Here is a 26,629-nt window from a genome sequence, read left to right on the forward strand (position 1 = left end):
GCTAAGGGTGGCTGGATGGGAGGTAGCATCCTAGCTACCTAGAGGAGACCAGTTTTTCCGGTGGACAGTGGAAGTGATCTCCTTGAAGTGAAGAATTGGCCCTCGAATTCCCTGCGGAAGATTCTGGCAGGCCTGAAGAAGAGGGGGCGTAAGGGGGGGGGTACTGTAACATACCTGGCGGCGTCCTTGCATAGTGGTCCATCTCCCACTGTGCAAGAGCGCGCACTTGATCTCCTGTCCAGAATGTCTCTCTGGCTTCCCTCCATGCTGTCTGTCTGTTTTGGCTGCATAGGGCGACGCCCGCTGAACTTCCTGTTTCTTGTACCTGCTGCGGACACGCCCCTGTTGCACCTTCAGCCTATTGCTGTCCATCTTTGGGTATTTATACCACCTTCTTCCTCAAGATGGCGCCTGAGCATAGTGTTTCATTCAGTGTGTGCTTGCACTCTGAAGGTGCCAGGTCCCGTTCTGTGTTCTCTTGTCTGCCTATCCTGGAGGCTGTATTTCCAGGCCTGTCTGAACACGCTCCTAGCCTGTTCCTCCTGCCTTCTAGGGGCCGATTACCTAGACCCGTTCCTGTATCTTGTCTGACCTGTCTGAACACGCTCCTAGCCTGTTCCTCCCGCCTTCTAGGGGCCGATTACCTAGACCCGCTCCTGTATCTTGTCTGTCCTGTCTGAACACGCTCCTTGCCTGTTCGTCCTGCCTCTCTGGGGGCCGTATTCCCAGACCCGCTCCTGTATTCCGCTGCAGTGTCGGTCTCCTCCGTACACTCAGTTCCAGTCTGAACTCTCTCCTATCCTTTACCTGAATTGCCTCTATGTCCGTTCCCTTCCTTTTTCTGCAGAGTCTGAACTCGTACCTAACTCCTGCTTGTTGTCTCTGTACTCCCGTTTGTGAGTTTGTGGTCCACTCGCTACTTCTCTGCAAGTACCCTGTGGGTGTCTGGCTCTGCCTTTCCCTTCCTGTCTGTTCCGTGTGAACAGAGCCCTGTCCCCCCTACTCAGCCTAGCCTGCTCTGACTCCTTTGCTCACCGCTCCGGTGGTTCTAGCCTGCTCTGACTCCTTTGCTCACCGCTCCGGCGGTTCTAGTCTGCTCTGACTCCTTTGCTTACCGCTTCGGCGGTTCTAGCCTGCTCTGACTCCTTGCTCACTGCTCCGCAGCCTTGCTCCGCTCTGTCCCTTTTGCTCACTGCTCCGGCAGTCCTGTCCTGCCCTGCTTCTGCCCGCTGCTCCGGCAGTCCTGTCCTGCCCTGCTTCTGCCCGCTGCTCCGGCAGTCCTGTCCTGCCCTGCTTCTGCCCGCTGCTCCGGCTGTCCTGTCCTGCCCTGCTTCTGCCCGCTGCTCCGGCAGTCCTGTCCTGCCCTGCTTCTGCCCGCTGCTCCGGCAGTCCTGTCCTGCCCTGCTTCTGCCCGCTGCTCCGGCAGTCCTGTCCTGCCCTGCTTCTGCCCGCTGCTCCGGCAGTCCTGTCCTGCCCTGCTTCTGCCCGCTGCTCCGGCAGTCCTGTCCTGTCCTGCTTCTGCCCGCTGCTCCGGCAGTCCTGTCCTGTCCTGCTTCTGCCCGCTGCTCCGGCAGTCCTGTCCTGCCCTGCTTCTGCCCGCTGCTCCGGCAGTCCTGTCCTGCCCTGCTTCTGCCCGCTGCTCCGGCAGTCCTGTCCTGCCCTGCTTCTGCCCGCTGCTCCGGCAGTCCTGTCCTGCCCTGCTTGTGCTCGCTGCTCCTGCAGCCCCGTCCTGCTCTGTTCTTGCCCACCGCTTCGGGCGTTCCCTCTCTGCTGTGGTTGTCTACCGCATCTGCGGTTCTGTGACCCAGTCTGTACTGGGTCTTAACCTTTCTGTGCTCCAGCCCGTCCTTTCGGCCAGTACCTCCCTGCCTGCATACTCGCCTGTATCCACCCATCTGCATACCTGCCGTGTTTGCTTATATCCACCAGTCTGTGCCAGCCTAACCTGCCTGTTCCAGTAATCCCAGTGTGGGTCAACCCCCGTGTCCGGAGTTTGACCTGGAGTAGCACCTGGTCCCTCTGCCCGGTTTCTCCCTGGTGCACTGGCGTCGTATGCCGTCGTGCCACCTTGGTCGGATCGGCCAGATACTTAGTCACGCCCCTCCAGGCACTCTCCAGTCCATGGTCCAGTGGAACCACAACACCCGCACACGCCAGTCAGTCCGGGCGTGTGCATAACAATTATTTTCTTCTTTACTGACAAGACACTCAGAATCACTCCTGCATTAAGTAGCTTCAGTATGCGGGTGTGGTGGTGACCTAACCAGTTTCAGCGTGTGGACCCAAGACACCTTCCTTCTGCCCTTGTTATTTTGCTCATTATGATTCCTATACATACGCATTGGATTGATACTTGTGAAGGAAGAAACTCCTTGTGAGTGACAGACTTGGATCCTCTGTGTCATCAGATTTTTGCATAGGCGGAAGGTCATGGTAACAAGTGTGGATTCAGTCATGGGAGTGAAGATATCTAACCATGACAAGAACAGAAGTGGGACATAATGGCTCCATCACTTAAAGGGAATCTGTCAGTAGGATCAGCCCTCCTAAGCCATCTATATGGATATGTACAGTGCTGCTCACCCTAATTGGCACCCCTTAATTTTTTCATAGACTGTACAATATCTTCAGAAATAAATGGAAATGTACCAAAGTTATATCCTAGGATTTTTTAATTAGTGGTCCAAAGTAATACAACAATAAAACATTGTTTTTCAACTTCCATGTTGCAATTTCAAAGAAGAAACAGAATAAACAGCATGTTTGGCAATAAAGGCACCCCTAATTAATACTTGGTTGCACACCCTTTGGCATTGATGAGAGCCTCCAAACATTTCTTGTAGCCATCTATAAGCTTCTTGCACTTCTCAGCTGCAATTTTCTCCCACTCTTCCTTTGCAGTTTGCTTAAACTCTTGAATGTCTGCAAAGTCCTTTTTCCCAATGGCAGATTTCAGCTCACCCCAAAGATTTTCCATGGGATTGAAGTCAGTACTCATTGCTGGCCATTTTAAAACAGTCCATCTTTTCTTTTTCAACCGTTCTTGTATACTTTTGGATGTGTGATTTGGGTCATTGTCTTGCTGGAGAACCCATGATCTTCGACTCAAACCAAGTTTTTTTACACCGGGTAGGACACTTCGCTCTAAAATCTCTTGATAATTCTCTGATTTCATGATTCCTATGATACGGTCAAGGCATCCAGTACCAGACGCAGAAAAGCAATTCCACAGCATTATGGATCCTCCACCATGCTTAACTGTTGGTAAGGTGTTCTTTTCCTTATAAGCTTCATTGCGCCATCTGTTGCTTTGCTTTGCATCACCAAAAAGCTCTATTTTTGTTTCATCTGTCCACACAACATTTTCCCAGGAGGATTGTGGTTTGTCAAGGTACTCTTTGGCAAAGATCAGTCATTCCTTTTTATGTCTTTTCTTCAGCAATGGTTTCTTCCTTGACCTTCGCCCATAAAACTCTGCTCGGTTTAGTGTGCAGTGTACGCTACTTCTTGAAACCATGACCCTAGACTGTTCCAGGTTGGCCTTCAGGTCTTTGGATGTTTGACGTGGTGTTTTTTTTCACCATTCACATCAACCTTTGAAGACATTATAATAATAATCTTTATTTATATAGCGCCAACATATTCCACAGCGCTTTACAATTCAGAGGTTCATGTACAACAGTCATAAGTAACATAGCTAAAGAATAATACAATCATTAAAGCAAAAACAATGACGACCCTGCTCGTAAGAGCTTACAATCTACAATGAGGCGGGGGTGACACAAAGTACAGGGGCTTATTTACAATGATGGTCCAGCCATCTTGAGGGGATGAGGGATAGATAAAGGCTGCATGAGCTCATCACCAGACAGTATTTGTAGCGCTTTTGGGTGCGGTGGAGTTTGGTGGAGACTTGTTTGGAGAAATAATGAATGGGCTATAAAAATATAAAAGGACTTCGATTAGGGAACGTGACAAGCCACCCTAAAAAGTGTGTTTTTAGGGAGCACCTTAAACTGTAAGTTATGGTTCGTCCTAATTTACTTTTGGTAGAGCATTCCAAAGAATAGGTGCAGCTTGAGAGAAGTCTTGATGCCGGGAGTGGGAGGTACTGATTAGTGCGGATGTTAGTCAAGTCGCTTGCGGAGCGTAGAGAACGGGTAAGCCGATAAACAGAAATGAGGGCGGAGATGTAGGGGGATGCCGCACTGTGGAGAGCTTTCTGGGTGAGCACAAGCAATTTAAATTGGATCCTATAATGTATGGGGAGCCAATGCAATGACTGGCACAGAGCGGAAGCGTCCAAGTAACGATTAGACAGATAGATGACCCAGGCTGCTGCATTAAGGATGGACTGGAGAGGGGAAAGGCGAGTGAGGGGGAGGCCAATTAATAGAGATTACAGTAGTCAAGGCGGAAGTGGATCAGGGCAACAGTGAGGGTTATTGTTGTTTCCAAGGTGAGAAAGGGGCGGATTCTAGAGATGTTCTTCAGGTGCAAGCCACAAGAGTGGGAAAGAGATTGTATATGGAAGGTGAAGGAAAAATTTGTGTCAAACACAACGCCCAGATAGCGCACCTGCTGGCTCGGCGTTATTGTGGTGCCACACACGGAGAGGTAGATGTCAGATTTAGGGAGGTGAGTAGATGGCGGGAGCTGAAGAAGTTCAGTTTTGGAAAGGTCGAGTTTCAGATAGAGAGCGAACATGATGTTGGAAACTGCGGCCAGACAGTCACTGGTGTTCTGTAGTACAGTGGGGGTAAGGTCAGGGGATGAGGTGTATAGTTGTGTGTCATTAGCATAAAGATGGTACTGAAAGCCAAATTTGCTGATGGTTTCCCCAATTGGGGCCATGTAGAGAGAGAAGAGAAGAAGGCCAAGGACTGAACCCTGAGGAACCCCAATAATGAGAGGAAGGGGGGAAGAAGTGGAGCCAGCGAACGATACACTGAAAGAGCGGTCAGATAGGTAGGAGGAGAACCAGGAGAGAGCAGTGTCCTTTATGCCAATTCAGTGGAGCATAGAGAGTAGGAGATAGTGTTCAACAGTGTCGAAAGCTGCAGAGAGGTCAAGAAGAATGAGCAGAGAGTAGTCACCATTACGTTTTGCTGTCAGAAGGTCATTGGTTACTTTGATGAGTGCAGTTTCTGTAGAATGTAGGGGGTGGAAGCTGGACTGTGATGAGTCCTGCGCCGTAAGTCCAGCAGTCATGCCACAAGATGCCGGACTGCGGGCCAGGAGTGCCAGGGCGACGGGCGCATGCGCACAACAAGATCACAGGAGGGTAAATATAACAAACCAGAGAGACCTAAGATAACGTTCTAAATCAATGAACCACCGTTAAAACCACCGACATATACATAACAGTAAAGCAGTTATTATAAAGCCAATCACATGTCCAACAGTGCACTGTAATAGGATTGTGGGTGATACAGTTAGAGTCTCCATACAGATACGTCATGAGGGTGCCACAATCTTCAATAAGGCCAAATCCCACACAGATGGAGTGACATATTCGAACGGGATTGATGATGCATCAAACGATATGGAAACAAATTTTCACATAGGTCTACTCTGAGGTGGTTCAAATCTAAGCACATAGGAAAACATAGAAAGAACAAGTATGATTAACCCCTTTACCCCCGAGGGTGGTTTGCACGTTAATGACCAGGCCAATTTTTACAACTCTGACCACTGTCACTTTATGAGGTAATTACTCTGAAACGCTTCAACGGATCGTGCTGATTCTGAGATTGTTTTTTCGTGACTTATTGTACTTCATGATAGTGGTAAAATTTCTTCGATATCACTTGCACTTATTTGTGAAAAAATTGGAAATTTGGTGAAAATTTTGAAAATTTCACAATTTTCAAAATTTGAATTTTTATTCCGTTAAATCAGAGAGATATGTTACACAAAATAGTTAATAAATAACATTTCCCACATGTCTACTTTACATCAGCACAATTTTGGAACCAAAATTTTTTTTTATTAGTGAGCTATAAGGGTTAAAAGTTGATCAGCGATTTCTCATTTTTCCAACAAAATTTACAAAACCATTTTTTTAGGGACCACATCATATTTGAAGTCACTTTGAGGGGTCTTTATGACAGAAAATACCCAAAAGTGACACCATTCTAAAAACTGCACCCCTCAAGGTGCTCAAAACCACATTCAAGAAGTTTATTAACCCTTCACGTGTTTCACAGGAATTTTTGGAATGGGGAAGAAAAAATGAACATTTAACTTTTTTCACAAAAATGTTACTTTAGACCCCAATTTTTTTATTTTTGCAGGGGTAACAGGAAAAAATGGACCCCAAAATTTGTTGTGCAGATACCCCATACGTGGGGAAAAAACACTGTTTGGGCGCACAGCAGAGCTCAGAAGGGAAGGAGCGCCATTTGACTTTTTGAATGTAAAATTTGCTTGAATAATTAGAGGATGTGCCCATGATGTGCCTAAACAGTGGAAAACCCCCACAAGTGACACCATTTTGGAAACTAGACCCCTGAGGGAACTTATCTAGATGTGTGGTGAGAACTCTTAACCCCCAGGTGCTTCACAGAAGTTTAGAACATGAAGCCGTGAAAATAAAAAAATCTAACTTTTTCCACAAAAATGATCTTTTTGCCCCAATTTTTTTAGTTTCACAAGGGTAAGAGGAGAAAATGGAACCTAAAAACTGTTGTGTAATTTCTCGTGAGTACGCAAATATCCCATATGTGGGGAAAATACACTGTTTGGGCGCACGTCAAGGTTCAGAAGGGAAGGAGCACTGTGTGACTTTTTGAACGTAAAATTGCCTGGAATTAAGAGCGGACGCCATGTCGCATTTCAGGAGCGCCTGATGTGCCAAAATAGTGGAAACCCCCCACAAGTGACCCCATTTTGGAAACTAGACCCCTCAAGAATTTTATCAAGGGGTATAGTGTACATTTTGAACCCAAAGGTAAGACAGAATTTGATAACATTAAGTCATCATATTGAATAAGTTGTTATTAGCCTTGAGCGCAAGTGCTCGCTACTTGAGTTTGCATCGGGAACTCGGGTATGCACCAAGTATCGCGGGTGCTCGAATGACATGCTCGAGTCCCCGCCCCGCATGTTTCACGGTTGTTAGACACCCCAAAAAAAACATGCGGGGATCGCTCGTGCATGGCAGGCGATCCCAGCAACGTTTTTTTTGGCTGCGAAGCATATGGGGCAGAGACTCAAGCATGTCACTCGAGCACCCGCGATACTCAGTGCATACCCGATGCAAACTCAAGTAGCGAGCACTTGCGCTCAACACTGGTCGCCATATTGTCATCATTTTTTTTTCTTTACTTTTGAAAAAAACCCAACCCTAGCCCCAACCCTAATACAACCCCAACCCTAACCCTAGCCCAACCCTAACCCTAGCACAACCGTAACCCCAGAGTTTATTTTTTTACACCATTCCTCGTGTGGTATAAGTGATTAGACTACTTTATTCTTCAGGTCTGTGTGATTACAACGATACCAGATTCATATCGGGTTTTTATGACTGACAGCTGTCACAAGCGAAAAGACGTTTTTTTTGCAAAGACTAGTGTTTGCATCACCATATTTTGAGAGCTATAATTTTTCCATATTTTGGCCGACAGTCATGTAACGGTACCATTTTCGGGCACGTGACATTTTTTGATCGCTTTCTATTCTGATTTTTGGGAGGCAGAATAAACAAAAACCAACAATTCAGGAATTGTTTTTTGCAGGTTTTTTTATGCCGTTCCGCGTGTGGTAAAATTGATAATGCAGCGTTATTCTTCGGGTCAGTGCATTTACAGTGGTACTGCATTTATATAGTTTTTTTTATGTTTTGCCGCTTTTACACAATAAAAACGATTTTCTAGAAAAAATAATTTTTTTGTATCCCTTTATTCTGAGAGCTATAACTTTTTTTTTTTTCGGACAATGGAGCTGTGTGGTGGCTTGTTTTTTGCGGGACAAGATGACGTTTTTAGCGGTACTATTTTTATTTACATTCGTCTTTTTGATCGCGTGTTATTCCATTTTTTGTTTGGCGTTATGATGATAAAGCATTGTTTTTTTCATAATAAATAAATATTATGGGTTCAATATATTTTTATTTTTGGGGATTATTTTTTTCTTTTTCTTAAATATTTTTACAATTTTTTTTTTTTTTTTTTTCACTTTTCTACTTTTTTTTTTTTACTTTTACTCATTGTCCCACTATGGGACTTTCACTTTTTGCAGCCTGATCGGCTGCATGGCATAGAGAGCAGCAGCTCCCTTTGTCATTCAGCCTGTCAGCACTGCACACAGGGGAGACATTACTTTGGTCGCGCACTGCGCATGACCAAACTAACGTCCTGCCTCCTGGTGACCCGGATGTTGTCATGGCAACATCCGGAAGCCGCCGCAGACATCGCTGGACGCCGGCAGGAGAGGTGAGTATACCGATCACCTTCCCTCCTTGCCACCGCAATGCTGCGATCGAATTTGATCGCAGCATTGCAGGGGTTAATGTGCCGGGAGCGGTGCTGGACCGCTCCCAGCACATTGTCACAGCTGACACCTGGTGCTATCAGCTGACACCCGGCGGCGATCGCCCCGCACCGCTTGTGTGCAGGCGCGATCGCGGCGCGCATAATAATACGTAGCTGATCCATAAGTCCCAGGGCACAGCTACGACTATTACTGACATGGTCGGAAAGGGGTTAATACAAACAACGCAAAGGAAAAATAAAACCACAAATATACTGCACCAGGAAAGAACTGGCCATAGCTCAAAATAACAAAATTAAAAAATTATAATATTTAAAAAAAAAAAAAGGGATTTTATTGGTTAGCAATAAAATAGGAGAAAGAGACGCATTGATAACAACCATAAAGATCAAAGAAAAGAGGCGAAACTTAGGGATTCATTTAGTCCCTTGGGAGCCATCATCCACCTGGCCTCCCTCTGAGCTAATCTCTGTCTAATATTACCGCCCCTGGCACAAAGATGAACAACCTCGATGCCCCTCACTGACCAAGATCTAGCATCGCATTTTTGAAACTGCCAAAAATGCCGGGGGAGCGTCTTAAGCTCAGAGGGATCTGTCGCTTGTCTAGCTGCGGCAATGTCCCTAACATGCTCCCGGACCTTGACTCTGAGTTCCCTTGAAGTGAGTCCAATGTAGATGAGGGAACACTCAAATGTAGCATAGTATATCACATTGGAAGTGCTGCAGGAGATCCACTGACAGATTTTAAATTGGCAGTCCCCTGTCACAGAGTCAAAGGTACGGGAGCGCAGGGCATTGGCGCAAGCCAGACAGCGACCACATGGAAAGCATCCTACAGTTGGTTGAGAGGAAGAGAGAAATGTGTTATTAGCCAGCACGTAATGGCTCTGAGCAATAAAATCTCTTAGGTTCCTAGCTCTCCTAGGTGTCATCGATGAATGTTCACCCAGGGATTGAGTGGCGCATAGAGAGTAGGAGGTAGTGTTCAACAGTGTCGAAAGCTGCAGAGAGGTCAAGAAGAATGAGCAGAGAGTAGTCACCATTACATTTTGCTGTCAGAAGGTCATTGGTTACTTTGAGTGCAGTTTCTGTAGAATGTAGAGGATGGAAGCTGGACTGTGATGAGTCTAGAAGAGAGTGAATGGAGAGGTAACAGGTAAGGCGGGAGTAGACCAGGCGCTCCAAGAGTTTAGAGATGAAGGGGAAATTGCAGACTGGTTTGTAGTTGTTTGTGCAGGAAGGGTCAAGAGAGGGCTTTTTTAATAATGGAGTAATGATGGAGTGTTTGAAGGAGGAGGGGAAGATACCAAAAGAGAGCGAGAGGTTGAAGATTTTAGTGAGGTGAGTAGTGACGACTGAAGAGAGAGACTGGAGTAGATGTGAGGGAATGGGGTCAGTGGTACATGTAGTGGGATGAGAAGAAGAGAGGAGCCTGGAGACTTCTTCTGTGACTTGGTCAAATGTGGAGAGTGATCCAGAGGAGATGTGGGGAGGGATGGTAGTCACGACACTTGGTGGCTGGGTGCTGATTTCCTGATGGTTGTTCTCTATTTTCTCTGTGAAGTAGGATGCCAAGTCCTCAGCACAAATGTCCATGATAGGGGTCTGCGCTTTAGGACTGAGGAGGGAGTGAAAGGTGTCGGAGTTTTTTGGGGGTTGTTGGATAGTGAGGAGATCAGGGTGGTGAAGTATGTCTGTTTGGCAAGGTGAAGGGCAGAGTTATAGGTTGTTAACATAAATTTATAGTGGATAAAATTTTCTAGTGTGCGAGTTTTCCTCCATAGGCGTTCGGCACTTCTAGAGCATCGCTGGAGAAATTAGGTTTGCGGTGTGAGCCAGGGCTGTTTTACAATGTGTTTAGAGGTTCTGAGAGTGAGGGGCACTACTTGGTCCAGGGTGCTTCTGAGAGTGTTATTGTAGAGATTTACAGCCAGAACAGGAAAAAGAGGAGATTGGGGACAGTGATGAGTGTAGGGAGTCTGTAAGTGTATGAGGGCTAATGGCTTGTAGATTTCTGAATGTGTGATAGGTAGGAGTGTGCTGGGATGGGCGAGGATTTGTGAGCATGAAGGAGAGAATGTTATGATCAGAGAGGGGAAGAGGGGAGTTATCTAGGTAGGGGATTGAACAAAGCCGGAAGAAGTCAAGATCAAGGATGTTTCCGTCTTTGTGTGTCTCAGAGGTTGAAAGCTGTGAGAGGCCAAGAGAAGTGGCTAAAGATAGAAGCTGGGATGCGGATGGGGAGGTGGGGCTGTTTATGGGGATGTTGAATTCTCCCAGGTTAAGGGTTGGTAAATCTGAGGACATGAAGTGCGGCAGCCAGGCAGAAAATGGTCAAGCAACTGGGTGGGTGAGCCTGGGGGATGGTATATGACCGCTACTTTGAGGGAGAGGGGATGTAAGAGCCTGATGGTGTGGACCTCAAAAGAAGGGAATGAGAGTGATGAAACTGGGGGGATGACCTGGAAGGTGTATTGTGGAGACAGGAGTAAGCCGACTCCACCACCAAGTCTGTTCGCAGGTCTCGGGGAATGGGAAAAATGCAAGCCGCCATGAGAAATAGCGGCAGGGGAGACCGTGTCAGAATCATGAATCCAGGTTTTAGCTAGGGCCAGCAGATTGAGAGAGTTGGTCAGAAAGTAGTTGTTCAGGAAAGGAAGCTTGACCGTGGATTCCACAGTGCACAATTGAAGGAGGGAGATGAAGGAGTATAACTGATGTTAGTAAGGTTAGCAGGGTTTCGATGTAAGTTGGTGGAGGGTGGACCGGGGTTACGAGAGATATCCACTGAAATGAGTAGTAGCAGTAAAAAGCCATGTATCTAATCACAGTGTGACACTGAGTCACAAATGTGACGCTGAGTCACTACTTATGGACAAGCCATGAGACAACGTAGTCAAGAGGTTCGGGGTCAGATACCAAGAGAGCACATCATAAACAGAGAGGTAAGACAAATGCATAGTCAGTTCATATTCTGAGGTCAGAATTCCAGGAAGGTTGTGGATCAAGACAAAGGGGCTAGGCAAATGAATGGTCAAAGGCAAGGTCCACGGTTGAGCACCAAAAGATCAGAAACAGAGCACTGGAAAACAAAGAACACACATACCACCGAGCTAAGGCTACAACTGGCAATGATCAGTTACTGACAGACAGCTAAAGAGCCAGGTAATCACCCAGAACGGGAGATACCTGGAAGAAACCCAGCACGCACCTGACCTGATTGGCGGTTGGACTGTCACACAATACTGATAGCTCAACATGCCCCTGCCTCACATTGGACGGCTGAGCTGTCACTCACAATACTGACAGCTCAGCACGACCCTGATCCTATAGGGTGGCTGAGCTGTCACTCACTGCATCCAAGACACAATGTGGCTTGGAATCATGACCTCCAGTTTGCATGGTACCCCAAAGAGCCATGCAACTTATTCCAGCTTGCATGATACCTCACAGAGCCATGTATCTAATCCCATCATATGTGATACACAACACTGATCCCTGTATCTTACCCCAGGGTATGATAAAGTCTACGTATCTAATCGTTGCATGTGATACACTCTACATATCTAACCCCAGCATATGATTTGGCAATCAGCACCAACTAAAAGAATCTGCACTGCCAGCCGTCCTCAGTGACCGTTTCCACATGTTAATATCACTTTGCAGTCCCCAACAAAATATGCTCCACAGTGTGATCCTAAGCTTCACCCTCCCTTATCTTTTTGCAAACACCCAGAAGGGGAGGAGGGGAGTGACATCACAGACATGTGTGCAGACCCCTACCCATTTTACTGCATTGTAGTAATGAAATGTAATGTGTAATGTGAGCAAGCAGTACACAAGGTTTTCATGACAAATTTCAGCAGCTGCTCCCCCTAGTGTTTAAAAGTAGAAACTATCAAAACTTTTTCAATTATTTTTCACATTTTCTACCATTAAAAAAATGTTATTTTTTTTAAAAAAAATTAAAGCATTAATGCGTTACATTTTTGCAATTTTTTTTAATTTTTTTTTTTATGGCATCTTCCCTTTAACATAAAAGTCTATCAGTACTCCCAAATGGCAAAGGCCATGCATCTCATCAGTGAATTAGTGGACTCCTAGAGAGTATGTAAGGGTCTCACGGGTCAATGTGTTTTGCTACGACCCTTAACACCAGTGAAAAAGGTCCCTGAGTTTGAGGAGGAGCTGGTTGTTGTGAGTGTTAAGAGACTATCTATATTCAGGCTACATCTTGGTCGATGGTAGGAGGAACATTTAAACATTCGCTACACTTAATACTTGGTGGCAAAACCCTTGTTGGCAAGCACAGCAGTCAGACGTTTTTTGGAGTTGATGATGAGGGTTGCGCACATGTCAGGAGGAATTTTGGTCCACTCCTCTTTGCAGATCATCTCTAAATCATTCAGATTTTGAGGCTGTCACTTGGCAACTCGGAGCTTCAACTCCCTCCATAAGTTCTGTATGGGATTAAGGTCTGGAGACTGGCTAGGCCACTCCATTACCTTAATGTGCTTCTTTTTCAGCCACTCCTTTGTTGCCTTGGCTGTATGTTTTGGGTCATTGTCTTGCTGAAAACCCAGCCACGACCCATTTTTAATGTCCTGGCGGAGGGAAGGAGGTTGCCACTCAGGATTTTACGGTACATGGCTCCATCCATTCTCCCATTGATGCAGTGAAGTAGTCGTGTGCCCTTAGCAGAGAAACACCCCCAAAACATAATGTTTCCACCTCCATGCTCGACAGTGGGGACGGTGTTCTTTGGATCATAGGCAGCATTTCTCTTCCTCCAAACACGGCGAGTTGAGTTAATGCCAAAGAGCTCAATTTTTGTCTCATCTGACCACAGCACCTTCTCCCAATAACTCACAGAATCATCCAGGTGTTCATTGGCAAACTTCAGACAGGCCTGAACATGTGCCTTCTTGAGCAGGGGGACCTTGCAGGCACTGCAGGATTTTAAATCTTTAAGGCATAATGTGTTGCCAATGGTTTTCTTGGTGACTGTGGTCCCAGCTGCCTTGAGATCATTAATAGTGTTGAGCGAGTATGTTCTGTTCCGAGTATGCTCGGGCCGAGCTCCGAGTATTTATAGCTGCTCGGTGATCTGGTTGAATCGCTCCCGTGTGCATGATTTGCGACTGTTTGACAGTTTTATTACATGTGAGGAATGTGTAAGAAATAGACATTCCTCACATGTATCAAAGCTGTCAAACAGTTGCAAATCATACACACGGGAGCGATTCAACCATATCACCGAGCAGCTATAAATACTCGGAGCTCGGCCCTAGCATACTCGCCAAAAGGGTTAATAGAACATACTCGCTCAACACTAATCATTAACAATTTCCCCCCGTGTCGTTTTAAGCTGATCTCTCACCTTCCTCATGATCAAGGATACCCCACGAGGTGAGATTTGGTGCACCAGATCGATGTCGATTGACAGTCATTTTGTATTTTTTCCATTTTCTTACTATTGCACCAACAGCTGTCTCCTTCTCACCCAGTGTCTTACTTATGGTTTTGTAGCCCATTCCAGCTTTGTGCAGGTCTATGATCTTGTCCCTGACATCCTTAGAAAGCTCTTTGGTCTTGCCCATGTTGTAGAGGTTAGAGTCTGACTGATTAATTGAGTCTGTGGACAGGAGTCTTTTATACAGGTGACGATGTAAGACAGCTCTCTTTAATGCAGGTAACGAGTTGATTAGGAGCGTCTAACTGGTCTGTAGGAGCCAGAACTCATAATGGTTTGTAGGGGATCAAATACTTATTTCTCACTGCAAAATGCAAATAAATTTATCCAATTCATACAATGTGATTTTCTTGATTTTTTTTTTTGGGATATTCTATCTCTGAATGTTAAAATTAACCTACCCTCATGTCTTTGTCAGTGGGCAAACTTACAAAAACAGCAAGGGATCAAATTATTATTTCCATCACTGTATGTAACAATTATTATTTCATACAAAAAAAAATTAAAACAAAAACAACACATAATAACAACACCTATCCATAAACAAACTCCCCTAACCACAATTTGCAGATCCTCATAATAATTAATCTGCAGTTTCACAAACTTCAAGCTTCAAATAGACCCGAACAGTACAGCAGGGTTAAACTGTCTCAATTATGTCAAAGTCTTCATCAGTCTTTCTACTCTAACTTTCACTTTCCACCACTGCAGTAGTCCATCGGTCCCTTCCAGGTCAGAAGAGTATTTCTTCACTAATCTTCCAGGTAGGGCTAACTCGGTGCCCTGGAGCCTACTCCTCACTAGCTGCGTTGGGTCCTCTCTTCCCACACTTCTATCTAGCTTCTGGCTGTACTTATTGCAAATGGCAGACACTTTCTTTAACCCCTTAACGACCGCCGATACACATTAAAACAGCGGTCATTAGGGGGCCTTATTCCCTCATCTACATTATAAAATGGCAAATGGGAATAAGGGACTATCGCCTCCCGGAGGCTGCAATTCCCACTAGTGTTAGCTGTACATGACAGCTGACACCCTGTGGTATCAGCCTCGGCCAGTTTTGAAGCCGATCGGGGCCTATTAACCCCTTAAATATCGCTGTCAATTGCGACAGCAGTATTTAATTTGTTGCAAGGGGGTCACAAGACCCCCTTTGTAATCATCGGACCCCTGCAATGAGAACTGAGGGTGCCAATGGTTACCATGGTACCCTGAGGTCATGTAATGACCTCATGGTACAGTGGCCTGTGAGCTCCAGCTATAAGCTGGGTCTCACAGGCTGTGTCTGTGAGACACTGACAGTCTCATGCACTGTAGTACACGAGTAATACAGTGTATGAGTCCAGTGATCAAGATAAAAATTATGCAATGCAAAAAAAAGAAGCATGGACCGCACCTCCAAAAATCATACATTTGATCTAATGCCTCTTGGCAAAAATATATATAACTGAACATGAGGTTCTTAGTTTAACATTCTGATCAGACTGTATGAAGCCCACTGCCACGTCACAGCAAACCTCGTAGTGGGTCCTAATATTTCCTACCTGAACTGGAGCGGAGCCATGCGCCAACCACCGCCACAGCGACAATGCACCAGCAGAGCGGGCGGCCTGGTGCCTCACAGCACCCATGCTGCAAGACCGATTCCCCATGACTCCAGGCCGCGCCGCCCCACAAGCACAAAACCACAGCAACAATGGCCGACACACTGCACCAACCCACATGAAAGGAGCATTGTGGCTCACCTTCCTCAAGCTCTCAAGTGAGAGCAAAAATAGGCTAGACCCTCTTTGCAGACTTCTGCTAATTAAAATCGCCTGTGCCAAATGGGAGGAGTGCTGGTCCAAGAAAGGGGAAAGAATATGTAATGCAAAAAAAAGAAGCATGGACCGCACCTCCACAAAATAGTAACTGCAGCCGTAAATTAATTCATTGAGAGGTGCAATTTCTACCCTTTTTGGGGTCTTTATGATGTTCTGGCACCTTCGGGGCTCTGCAAATGTTGCCTGTAAAATATTTTACCAAAATCTGTGCTCCAAAAGCCAAATAGCGCTCCTTCCTTCTCAGCCCTGACGTGTGGCCAAACAGTACTTTCTGACGACATATGGGGCATTACCCATGCTCAGGAGAAGTTGTGTAATAAATTATGGGGTCCAGTTTCACTTATTAACCCTTTTGTACATGACAAATTTGCACCAAATAAAAAAAAAATACATTTGTACCACTAAAATGTCATATTTCCATGTCTCAATGTTATAAAATTCTGTGAGGCACCTATGGGTTAAAATATTCACTACACACCAAGATAAATTCCTTAGGCAGTGAAGTTTTCAATATGGGGTCACTTGGGGGAATGTCTGCTGTTCTGGTACCTCGGGGGCCGAGCTAATGGAGTCCACAATCTATTCAAACGAATTCTGCGTTTTAAAAGCCAAGTAGCACTCCTTTCCATCCGATCCCTGCCATGTGCTCAAACAGTAGTGTACAACCACATATAGAGTACTGCTACATTCGGGAGAAATTGCATAACAAATTGCGGGATCAATCTCTCCCATTACTCCTAGTGTAAATCATAAATTTGGTGCTAAAACAGTGTTTTAGTGGAAAAAAGTTAATTTTTTGTTCTCAAAATGTTCTAAAGTTTCGTGAATCACCTGTAGGTTAAAAATGCTCAGTACATGCCTAGATGAATTCCTTCAGTAGTCTAGTTTCCAAAATGGGGTCACTTGTGGGGGGGTTCCTGCTGTTTTTGCATGTCAGGTGCTCTCCAAATGCAACATGGCATTCACAATCTATTCCAGACAAATAGCGCTCTTTCCTTTCCTTGCCCTGCCATGTGCACAAACAGAAGTTTTTGACCACATATTCGGTATCGTGTTCGGGAAAAAATTGCATAACAAATTATGCTGTCTGTTATCACCTATTTTCTATTGTGAAAATTACAAATTTGGGGTTAAAACAACATTTTCGTGATTTTTTTTTTTTTTAAATATGACGAAATAATGTTATCAAATTCTGTGTAGTACCTGTGGGTTCAAAATGCTCACTATACCCCTGGATAAAATCCTTGAGGGGTGTAGTTCCCAAAAAGGGGTCACTTGTGGGTGGGGGGTTCCACTGTTTAGTCACATCACGGGCTCTCCAAACGCAACATGATGCTCGCATATCATGATATCAAAGTCTGCGTTTCAAAACATTACTCCCTCCTTTCCTAGCCCTGCCATATGCCCAAACAGTAGTTTTTCCCCACTTATTTGGCATCGGTGTACTCAGAAGAAATTGCACAGCCAATTTTGAGGTCCATTTTCTCCTGGCACCCTTGTAAAAAAAAAAAAAATTGGAGCTAAAAGTACATTTCTGTGGGGAAAAATGTGATTTTTTTTTTTTATTTTCATGGCTCTATGTTATAAACTTCTGTGAAGCCCCTGGGGTTTCAATGTGCTCACTACACATCTAGATACAATCCTGAGGGGTATAGTTTCAAATATGGGGTCACTTGGGCGTTTCTACTGTTTAGGCACATCAAAGGCTCTCCAAATGTGAAATGGCATCCGCTCTTGATTCCAGACATTTTTGCATTTAAAAAGTCAAATGGTGCTTCTTTCTTTCTAAGCCCTGCTGTGCACCCAAACAATAGTTTTCCCCCACATATGGGGTATCGTTGTACTCAGGAGTAATTGCACAATAAATTTTGGGGTCCATTTTCTTCTGTTACCCTTGTGAAAATAAAAAATTTGGGGCTAAATTGAAATTTTTGTGAAAAAGAGTAAAATGTTAATTTTTTTCATTCCACATTGCTTTTGTTCCTGTGAAGCACTTGAAGGGTTAATTAACTCTTTGAATGTGTACTTGAGTACTTTGAGGGGAGCAATTTTTAGAATGGTGTCACTTTTGGGTATTTTCTGTCATATAAGCCCCCAAAGTCACTTGAAATGTGATGTAATCCCTAAAAAAATCGTTTTGTAAATTTTGTTGGAAAAATTAGAAATTGCTGATCAACTTTTAACCCTTCTAACTTCATAACAAAAAAAAGTTTAAAAAATGATGCAGATGTAAAGTATACATGTGATAATTGTTATTTATTAACTATTTTGTGTAACAGAACTCCCTGGTTTATGGGCATAAGAATTAAAAGTTTGAAAATAGGGAAATTTTCAAAATTGTCATCAAATTTCCAATATTTTCACAAACGCAAGTCATATCGAACAGATTTGACCACTAAGATGACGTACGATATGTCATGAAAAAACAATCACTGGGATCCGTTGAAGCGTTCCAGAGTTATTACCTCATAAAGTGACACTTGTCAGATTTAAAAAATTTGGCCTAGTCCTTAAGGTCAAAATTGTCTCGGTCACTGAGGGGTTAATGTGGTAGTTGATGGCAGTTATGTTGCTTTGGTCTAAAATGGGCAATCTTTATATCTTCCTGCAAGTTTACACTTTTCAACATGTGGCCTATAGTTTCACCAGCAATACTCCTTCTCCTCCTAGTAGCAGGAACTACCTTCCGTTTTTGTACCTTATTAACTCTTTCCATCCTCTAAGTGGGCAGCAATTTAACCTATTACTACCCAGCTCCCTACTGCTACACACCTAATGGGGAATAGTATGCAAATACATTAAATATGAAACAATTATTGGCACAAAAGTCTTCAGAGGGGATGTTGGACGACTTCTTCACCTTTTACATGTACAAAGTTGAAAAGTCGAAATCTAACCATACACTTCAGATGTTCGCCAAATGCATGCTTGGGTGTAAACTATTTCTTCTGACTCTTTCCATATACATTCACGCTCAGCATCAATTTTATATGACGTAAGAAACCACCAGACACCTCTGGTAGAAGCTTATCTCCAGTAAGACAAAATGATTGGACATGTTAAAATCTAACATCTGTCATTGGGAATCAGGGAATCCTTATAGACTTTAGATGGATGGCCGGTATCATTATAATTGGCAGAGTGATATGACATTCATCTTAAGTAAATAAAGAGCCACACTTGGGCTCTGATTACATTAGATTTAGATATATATTTCCATTAAAAAAATCTGAGCATAAAATCTGGATCTGTCATGAATATAATGCCAGTGTACATCAGATGCGCACAAGGATTAGCCCCATCGTCATTTAGTGGACTTTTAAATGCTGAATCTGCGGATTCATTTTTGGTCTATGTGTCTGTTTTTATCATCAGTCTTATCATCCGTCTTTCTCATACAAAATATATATTTATTGCTTGCTTCTCCTTCACATCATACATTAGAAAAAATGGATAGCACTTGTGTGCTGCTTGTTTTGTTCACGGACCTAATGACTTGAAAGGGTCTGCAAAAAAACAGACATGTGAACAGCACCATAGACCATAATAGGTATGTATCCTGTCTGCAAAAAAAACAGATAAAACACTTACAAAAAAATCGGACGTGTAAAACTGGCCCTAAACTCCTGCTTGATTTAATGTCATGTCAACCCCCTTTGCATAATGTAACATCGTCTACTTCTTAGACGATTTCTTCAATAGTTTATAACAAGGATTCAACATCTGCAGGTAAGGCGAGGCTGACAACTGTTATAATAGAGTGAAAAATAACAGAAAATACAATGTAAGCATGCAAAAGCTATGGACTCTGACCACCTGATGTGAGACTAAGGAGGAAGAATGGAGAAAAATATTTTAAAAAGGATCTGAACTTTCAACTTATTTTGCATACATCGATAGTACAGGCGATTATAATGTGTCATATCAGTGATATCAGCTTCCTTCTCTGCATATCAAACACTTTTTGTTCTCTCAATCTGCCTCTTGAACTTGTCATCCATTGTGAAAAAGCACCTCAAGTCAATCTTCTTCAGTGGAGAATGAATACAGGTGTCAAGTAACATTGCCCAGCTCTGCTTTGTAACGCTCTCCATGTCGTTGCAGCTTCTGCCTCCGTGAGACAGAAAGTGAATGATGAGCAGGTATTCCCCTCTCTGTGCTGTGCATGGGAGAAATCACTGCAGCTTGTCTCCTCTTGACAGTTCTTAATGGAGTGTAAATTGCAGATATAGGATGCAGAGGGGAGAACTGGTGAAAATTCAGTATACAGTGGGGAAATTAAGTATTTGATACATTGCCGCTTTTGCAAGTTTTCCCACCTACAAAGAATGGAGAGGTCTGTAATTTTTATCGTAGGTATGACTCCCCCCCCTGGGCCGTGGGGCACTCGGATCTGGGCAGTAGGGGAACGATGGGAGTAGTAGTGGCAACCCGGTTCCGTGGCTAAGGGTGGTCAGTCCAGTGGTAGTCCTTTTATGCGCTGATGATTATGTCCGACTACGCCACCCGTGGATTGCGGTTATTAGGAACCGCAGCTGCATGCAGACCGCTGGGGCTGATGAGGTGTGCAGCTAGGGTAGTGTGACTCCCCACGGGAAGAGTGCGGCCCCAGGGCAGTATAATGGATGGTGGGAGTGATGGTGGTGAGAGTCCCAGTACCGGTAGTGCTGGAGGCGCGAAGGAGCACACAGACAACAGGTTGCAGTCCAGGGCCTTTACTAAAACAGGTAAACTGACCCATAAACAGTCCCGGCTAGGAGGGGACCTGGATGTCTGAGAGCAATGGGGAAATTCGCCCTGGTCAGGGTGAGGGTGTAGGCCTACCGTGCTTTCTGTGCTCCTTCTGGCTATCTCCTCCTTATAGGGTAACAGCCCATGTTTCCAAGCTTTCCGTGTACTCTCGCCTGTATGGCCTGCGACGTGGGTTCCTTTCTGCTCCCGGCCTGGTACGGCTGTGCTGGTCCCTTCTGTTGTGGCAGAGCCTCCAGGCTTCTTAGGCCAAGGAATATATAGTCCCCTGCGGACTGGTTATCTGCTGTAGGATGTGGAATCCTCCCAGCCTCAGACACCAAAGTCTGGTAAATGAAGTCCTTTATCTGCCAAGACAGGCTCTCTTCGCCTCTTGTCTCTGGCTTGCGGCTCTCCTCCTGCCACACTTCCTCTTAGGTGCAATACAACTTTCTGTCCCTGCTCTGCTCCGGGACAAGTCTCAGTACTGAGACAGGTCATCCAGTTCTCTCTAACCCTGCCCCCAGCACCAGCTTTTATAGGGGCAGCCTGCTCCCCCTACTGGCCTGAGACAGGAGGTACTGCATGCTAATATTCCCCTGACTAGAGAACCTCCCCCCTGCTCTCAGACACAGCTTTATTACATTTTGTGCATCCAGGCCAGGGTGACACATTCCCCCCTAGTAAAATTTAGTACTCCAGGACTAAACAATAAACAAAGACAATATGCATAACCATAAAACATTAACAGACAGACGACGCACAGCTTGAGTTCTTAAGGTCACAGTGTGGTCTGTGACCGGGTGTCCATATCACCAATACAACGGGGAGCCTTAACCAGGTGGGGGTCTGTCCTACCCCAAGTCCTTCACAGTCTTAGTTCATTCCTTGGTTAGGCTCCGAACGCAGTCCATACAAGGTCCCGGTTACTAAAAGTCCATAACCTTCGAGTCTGTACGGCAACTGTAAGGAACAGAAACACACAATTACTAATCACGCAGGTATCTTGGCAAACAATTCAACATTTGGCAACAGGGTTATTTACAATTTTAGCGCGCTCTATATTTTCAAGCGAGCGGGTATCTGCCCCTTTGTGCTCCTGGTTGATCTCCTTAACCCACTGTCTGGTGGTGGACTGACCTGGCTTTCCCCACTAGCATTAGGGGTACAACTACCAGCTGGGTGTACAGGTAGGGCAGGCAGCTGTCTGCGGGTTCTTTGGCTTACCGCAGGCATGGCAGGCTCACTGTCAGCAGAGGGTTGACTCTCCTGGGCTGCTGATACAGGCTCTTCTGCCTCTGGAACCGCTTGCTCCTCTTCACCTTCCGGCTCTGGTGTTGGTTGTTGCTGTGCCGGTTGCAGGAAATGCAGGATGGGTACCACTATGGCATCATTTATGCGAGTCCAGGACTGACGGAACTCTCCGAGAACGGTGCTGATCATTTCTTCCTTGTCCTCTGCGGGTTCAAGGTCACTCTGATCCTCTTCTGCACTACGAAGTTGCTCGGGGCACCTTTTGAGGTGGTCTCTGGAGACGGTACTAGTGGTTTCTCCTCCGTCCTTGGTGATCACGCACACCTTCGGGTTGTCGTGGTCAGACTGCAGTACAGTGTAGGATTCCCTTTCCCACTGGTCGTCCAACTTATGTAGCCTTCTTTTTCGCTTTAGGACTTGCTCACCAGGTTCTAGGGGACCAGCAGGGGCGTGTTAGTTGAAGAGTCTTTCTTGCCTTTCTCTCACCTGGGCCAGGCTCCTCTCCACACTCTCCTGTACCTTCTTGTACTGCAGTTGCCTTTCCGTATCCCAGTCCGCATCCGGGGAGGTGTCCTCAGGTGTTAGGACTCCCATCTCCAGGTCTACGGGCAGCTTACCCGGTCTGGCTCGCATCAGGTAAGCCGGGGTGCAGTTGGTGGCATTCACCGGGATATGATTGTATAAGTCTATCAGGTCCGGCAGTTTTTCTGGCCACAGGCTGCGTTCCTCCAGAGGCAACGTCTTCAGGAGATCAATGACTATGTTGTTCATTTTCTCACACATCCCGTTGGTTTGTGGGTGGTAAGGCGTTGTCCGAATCTTCTTACAGCCATAGAGGTTGCAGAATTCTTGGTAGATTTCAGCTTCGAACGCTGGACCCTGGTCTGTCAGGACCTGTTCCGGATACCCGTGTGGACGGCAGAAGTATTGCTGGAAGGCTCTGGCAGCCGTTTGGGCTGTCAAGTCTTTCACCGGGACCACCACTAGAAAACGGGAATAGTGGTCCACGATTGTCAGGGCATAGATGTATCCTGACCGGCTTGGAGCCAATTTGACGTGGTCCAGAGCTACCAGCTCAAGAGGCTGCGTGGCGACGATGGGCCTCAAGGGTGTCTTCTGGCTGGCACGGTCCTTCCTCCTTAGGTGACAAGGGCCACAGTCTCTGCACCACTTCTCTACAGCCCCTCTCAGGTCGACCCAAAAGAACCGTCCTCTTAGCAGGAACTCCAGTTTCTTCCAACCGAAGTGCCCCGCTCTGTCATGGTAAGCCCCCAGGACCATAGCTGCATCCCGCCTTGGGACCACGACTTGCCAGGTCAGCTCGTGCGTCCGGTGGTTGACAATCCTTCTGCACAGCTTGCCTTCATAGAGGAACAGCTTGCTCTTCTCCTTCCACAGCTGCTTGGCTTCCTCTGGAGCATCCGGATCCATGCGGGCGTCCTCCTGGGTCAGCAGATCTTTCACCAGGCGGATGGCAGGGTCACTATCTTGGGTCTCGGCCCAGCTGTGGTGAGGTAGGGGATTGATCATCACGGTTGTTAGATCCTCCTCCTTCACGCGGTGGGAGTATTGAGCGGCTCCATACCGGTGAAACGCGGGGAGTTCTACCTCCTCCAGCTCTTCTGGGTCTTCGTCACCTGCAGGTAAGTGAGGTATCCTCGATAGGGCATCAGCGTTGGTATTGGTTTTGCCGGCCCGGTACTTGATCACGAAGTCATAGTTGGAGAGACGGGCCATCCACCGCTGTTCTAGGGCACCCAGTCTTGCATTGTTCAGGTGTGTCAACGGGTTGTTGTCCGTGTACACGGTGAACTTTGCGGAGGCCAGGTAATGCTTGAAGCGTTCTGTCACGGCCCACACCACCGCCAAGAATTCTAGCTTGAAGGAGCTGTAATTCTCCGGGTTCCTCTCGGTGGGCCTCAGCTTCCGGCTGGCGTACGCGATCACTCTTTCTCTGCCCTGCTGGTTTTGGGACAGTACTGCTCCCAGTCCCACATTACTGGCGTCTGTGTGGAGAATGAAAGGCTGGCCATAATCAGTGCAGGCCAGGATCTCGTCCCCTGTGAGGGCCATCTTTAGCTGGCGGAAGGACTCCTCTTCCGGTTTATCCCACTTGAAGGGCGGCTTTTGGCTCCTGGACTTAGACTGTCCGATTAGGAGGTCCTGCATAGGAGCTGCCATCCTAGTGAACCCGAGGATGAACCTTCGGTAGTAGCCTACCAATCCGAGAAACTGTCTCACCTCTTTGATGTTCGAGGGGCTTGGCCAGCTCTTGATTGCCGTGACCTTGTCAGGGTCGGGGGCCACTCCTTCCGCGCTTACCACGTGCCCTAGGTACTGGACCTTTGGTTTCAGCAGGTGACACTTCGATGGTTTCACCTTCAGGCCATAGCCTGCCAGGGCTTCGAACACCTCGGCCAGGTGCTTTAGATGGTCCTCGTAGGTTTTCGAATAGATGATCACGTCGTCCAGGTAAAGGAGGACCGTCTCGAAGTTTCGGTGTCCTAGACAGCATTCCATCAGCCGCTGGAAGGTCCCTGGTGCGTTGCAGAGCCCAAAAGGCATACAGTTGAACTCGCTCAGTCCCATCGGGGTGGTGAAGGCGGTCTTCTCCTTGTCAGCCTCTGCCACAGGAACCTGCCAGTACCCGCTAGTAAGGTCCAAAGTAGAAAAGAAGTTAGCTGATTTTAGTGCGGCTAAAGACTCCTCTATTCTAGGCAGCGAGTATGCGTCTTTATGGGTGATACGGTTGATTTGTCTATAGTCTACGCACATTCTCATGGTGCCGTCCTTCTTTTTCACCAGAACCAAGGGGGCTGCCCAGGGGCTACAGCTATCTCTAATGACCCCAGCTTCTTTCATTTCTTTTAGCATGCCCTTTGCGTTCTGATAATGTGCAGGGGGTACAGGTCTGTGTCTTTCTTTTATCGGTGGGTGGCTCCCTGTGGGGATGTGGTGTTCTATCCCCTTTACTCTGCCGAAGTCTAGCGGGTGCTTACTAAAGACTCTCTTGTACTCCTGTACCACCCAGTAGACTCCTTGTTTTTGGTGCAGGGGAGTGGAGTCAGCACCCACATGGAGTTTCTGGCACCAGTCCTCCTTTTGTTTCTGGGAGCCATTACCCTCCGCCTGTGGAGATGGAGGCAAGTGTAGCGTACCTGGGTAAGTGTACATCCCTCTCCCCAATGTTGAGGATTCGGACGGGCACCCTCCCATGACGGACATCAACCACCCCCCGGGGCTGTCAAAATGGTGGGCCTGCTGTCTGAGTACACGGGTTCTACCATGGCTTGGTAGTCTCTACCTCTCAACCCGATTGCAGTCCGACACCAGATCATCATTTCACTTTTGGGAGGCATGGAAATGGGGAATGGGTCACTCAGTCTTACGCTACCGATCTCACCACCAGACAGTTCTACCTGCTGCCTTCTCATCAGGGCTTTTATCTCTTTGTTGAGGACTCTCTGTTGGCTGGAACTAGCATTCACCGCCACCTGTTGTAGAATTACAATTACCTCTGAAAGACAATTTTCAATCACGTTACCCGTTTGTGGCGGGTTGGTTGCAATCCTGCCGACTACGCCAAAGCTGACTCGCCCCCTGGGCCGTGGGGCACTCGGATCCGGGCAGTAGGGGAACGATGGGAGTAGTAGTGGCAACCCGGTTCCGTGGCTCAGGGTGGTCAGGCCAGTGGTAGTCCGTTATGCGCTGATGATTATGTCCGACTACGCCACCCGTGGATTGCGGTTATTAGGAACCGCCGCTGCATGCAGACCGCTGGGGCTGATGAGGTGTGCAGCTAGGGTAGTGTGACTCCCCACGGGAAGAGTGCGGCCCCAGGGCAGTATAATGGATGGTGGGAGTGATGGTGGTGAGAGTCCCAGTACCGGTAGTGCTGGAGGCGCAAAGGAGCACACAGACAACAGGTTGCAGTCCAGGGCCTTTACTAAAACAGGTAAACTGATCCATAAACAGTCCCGGCTAGGAGGGGACCTGGATGTCTGAGAGCAATGGGGAAATTCGCCCTGGTAAGGGTGAGGGTGTAGGCCTACCGTGCTTTCTGTGCTCCTCCTGGCTATCTCCTCCTTATAGGGTAACAGCCCACGTTTCTGAGCTTTCCGTGTACTCTCGCCTGTATGGCCTGCGACGTGGGTTCCTTTCTGCTCCCGGCCTGGTACGGCTGTGCTGGTCCCTTCTGTTGTGGCAGAGCCTCCAGGCTTCTTGGGCCAAGGAATATACAGTCCCCTGCGGACTGGTTATCTGCTGTAGGATGTGGAATCCTCCCAGCCTCAGACACCAAAGTCTGGTAAATTAAGTCCTTTATCTGCCAAGACAGGCTCTCTTTGCCTCTTGTCTCTGGCTTGTGGCTCTCCTCCTGCCACACTTCCTCTTAGGTGCAATACAACTTTCTGTCCCTGCTCTGCTCCGGGACAAGTCTCAGTACTGAGACAGGTCATCCAGTTCTCTCTAACCCTGCCCCCAGCACCAGCTTTTATAGGGGCAGCCTGCTCCCCTACTGGCCTGAGACAGGAGGTACTGCATGCTAATATTCCCCTGACTAGAGAACCTCCCCCCTGCTCTCAGACACAGCTTTATTACATTTTGTGGCATCCAGGCCAGGGTGACAAAGGTACACTTCAACTGTGAGAGACAGAATCTAAAAAAAACCCAGAAAATCACATTGTATGATTTTTACATACTTATTTCTTGCAATAAATTCCAATTTAATTATTTGATCACCTACCAACCAGCAAGAATTCTGGCTCTCAGAGACCTGTTAGTTTTTTCTTTGAGACGCCCTCCTAATCTTCACTCATTACTTGTATTAATTGCACCTGCTTGAACTCATTACCTGT

The sequence above is a fragment of the Phyllobates terribilis genome, unplaced genomic scaffold, assembly GCF_046119375.1.
Source record: "Phyllobates terribilis strain yellow unplaced genomic scaffold, ASM4611937v1 Scaffold_4__5_contigs__length_816908805, whole genome shotgun sequence".
In the NCBI taxonomy this organism is placed as follows: domain Eukaryota; kingdom Metazoa; phylum Chordata; class Amphibia; order Anura; family Dendrobatidae; genus Phyllobates; species Phyllobates terribilis.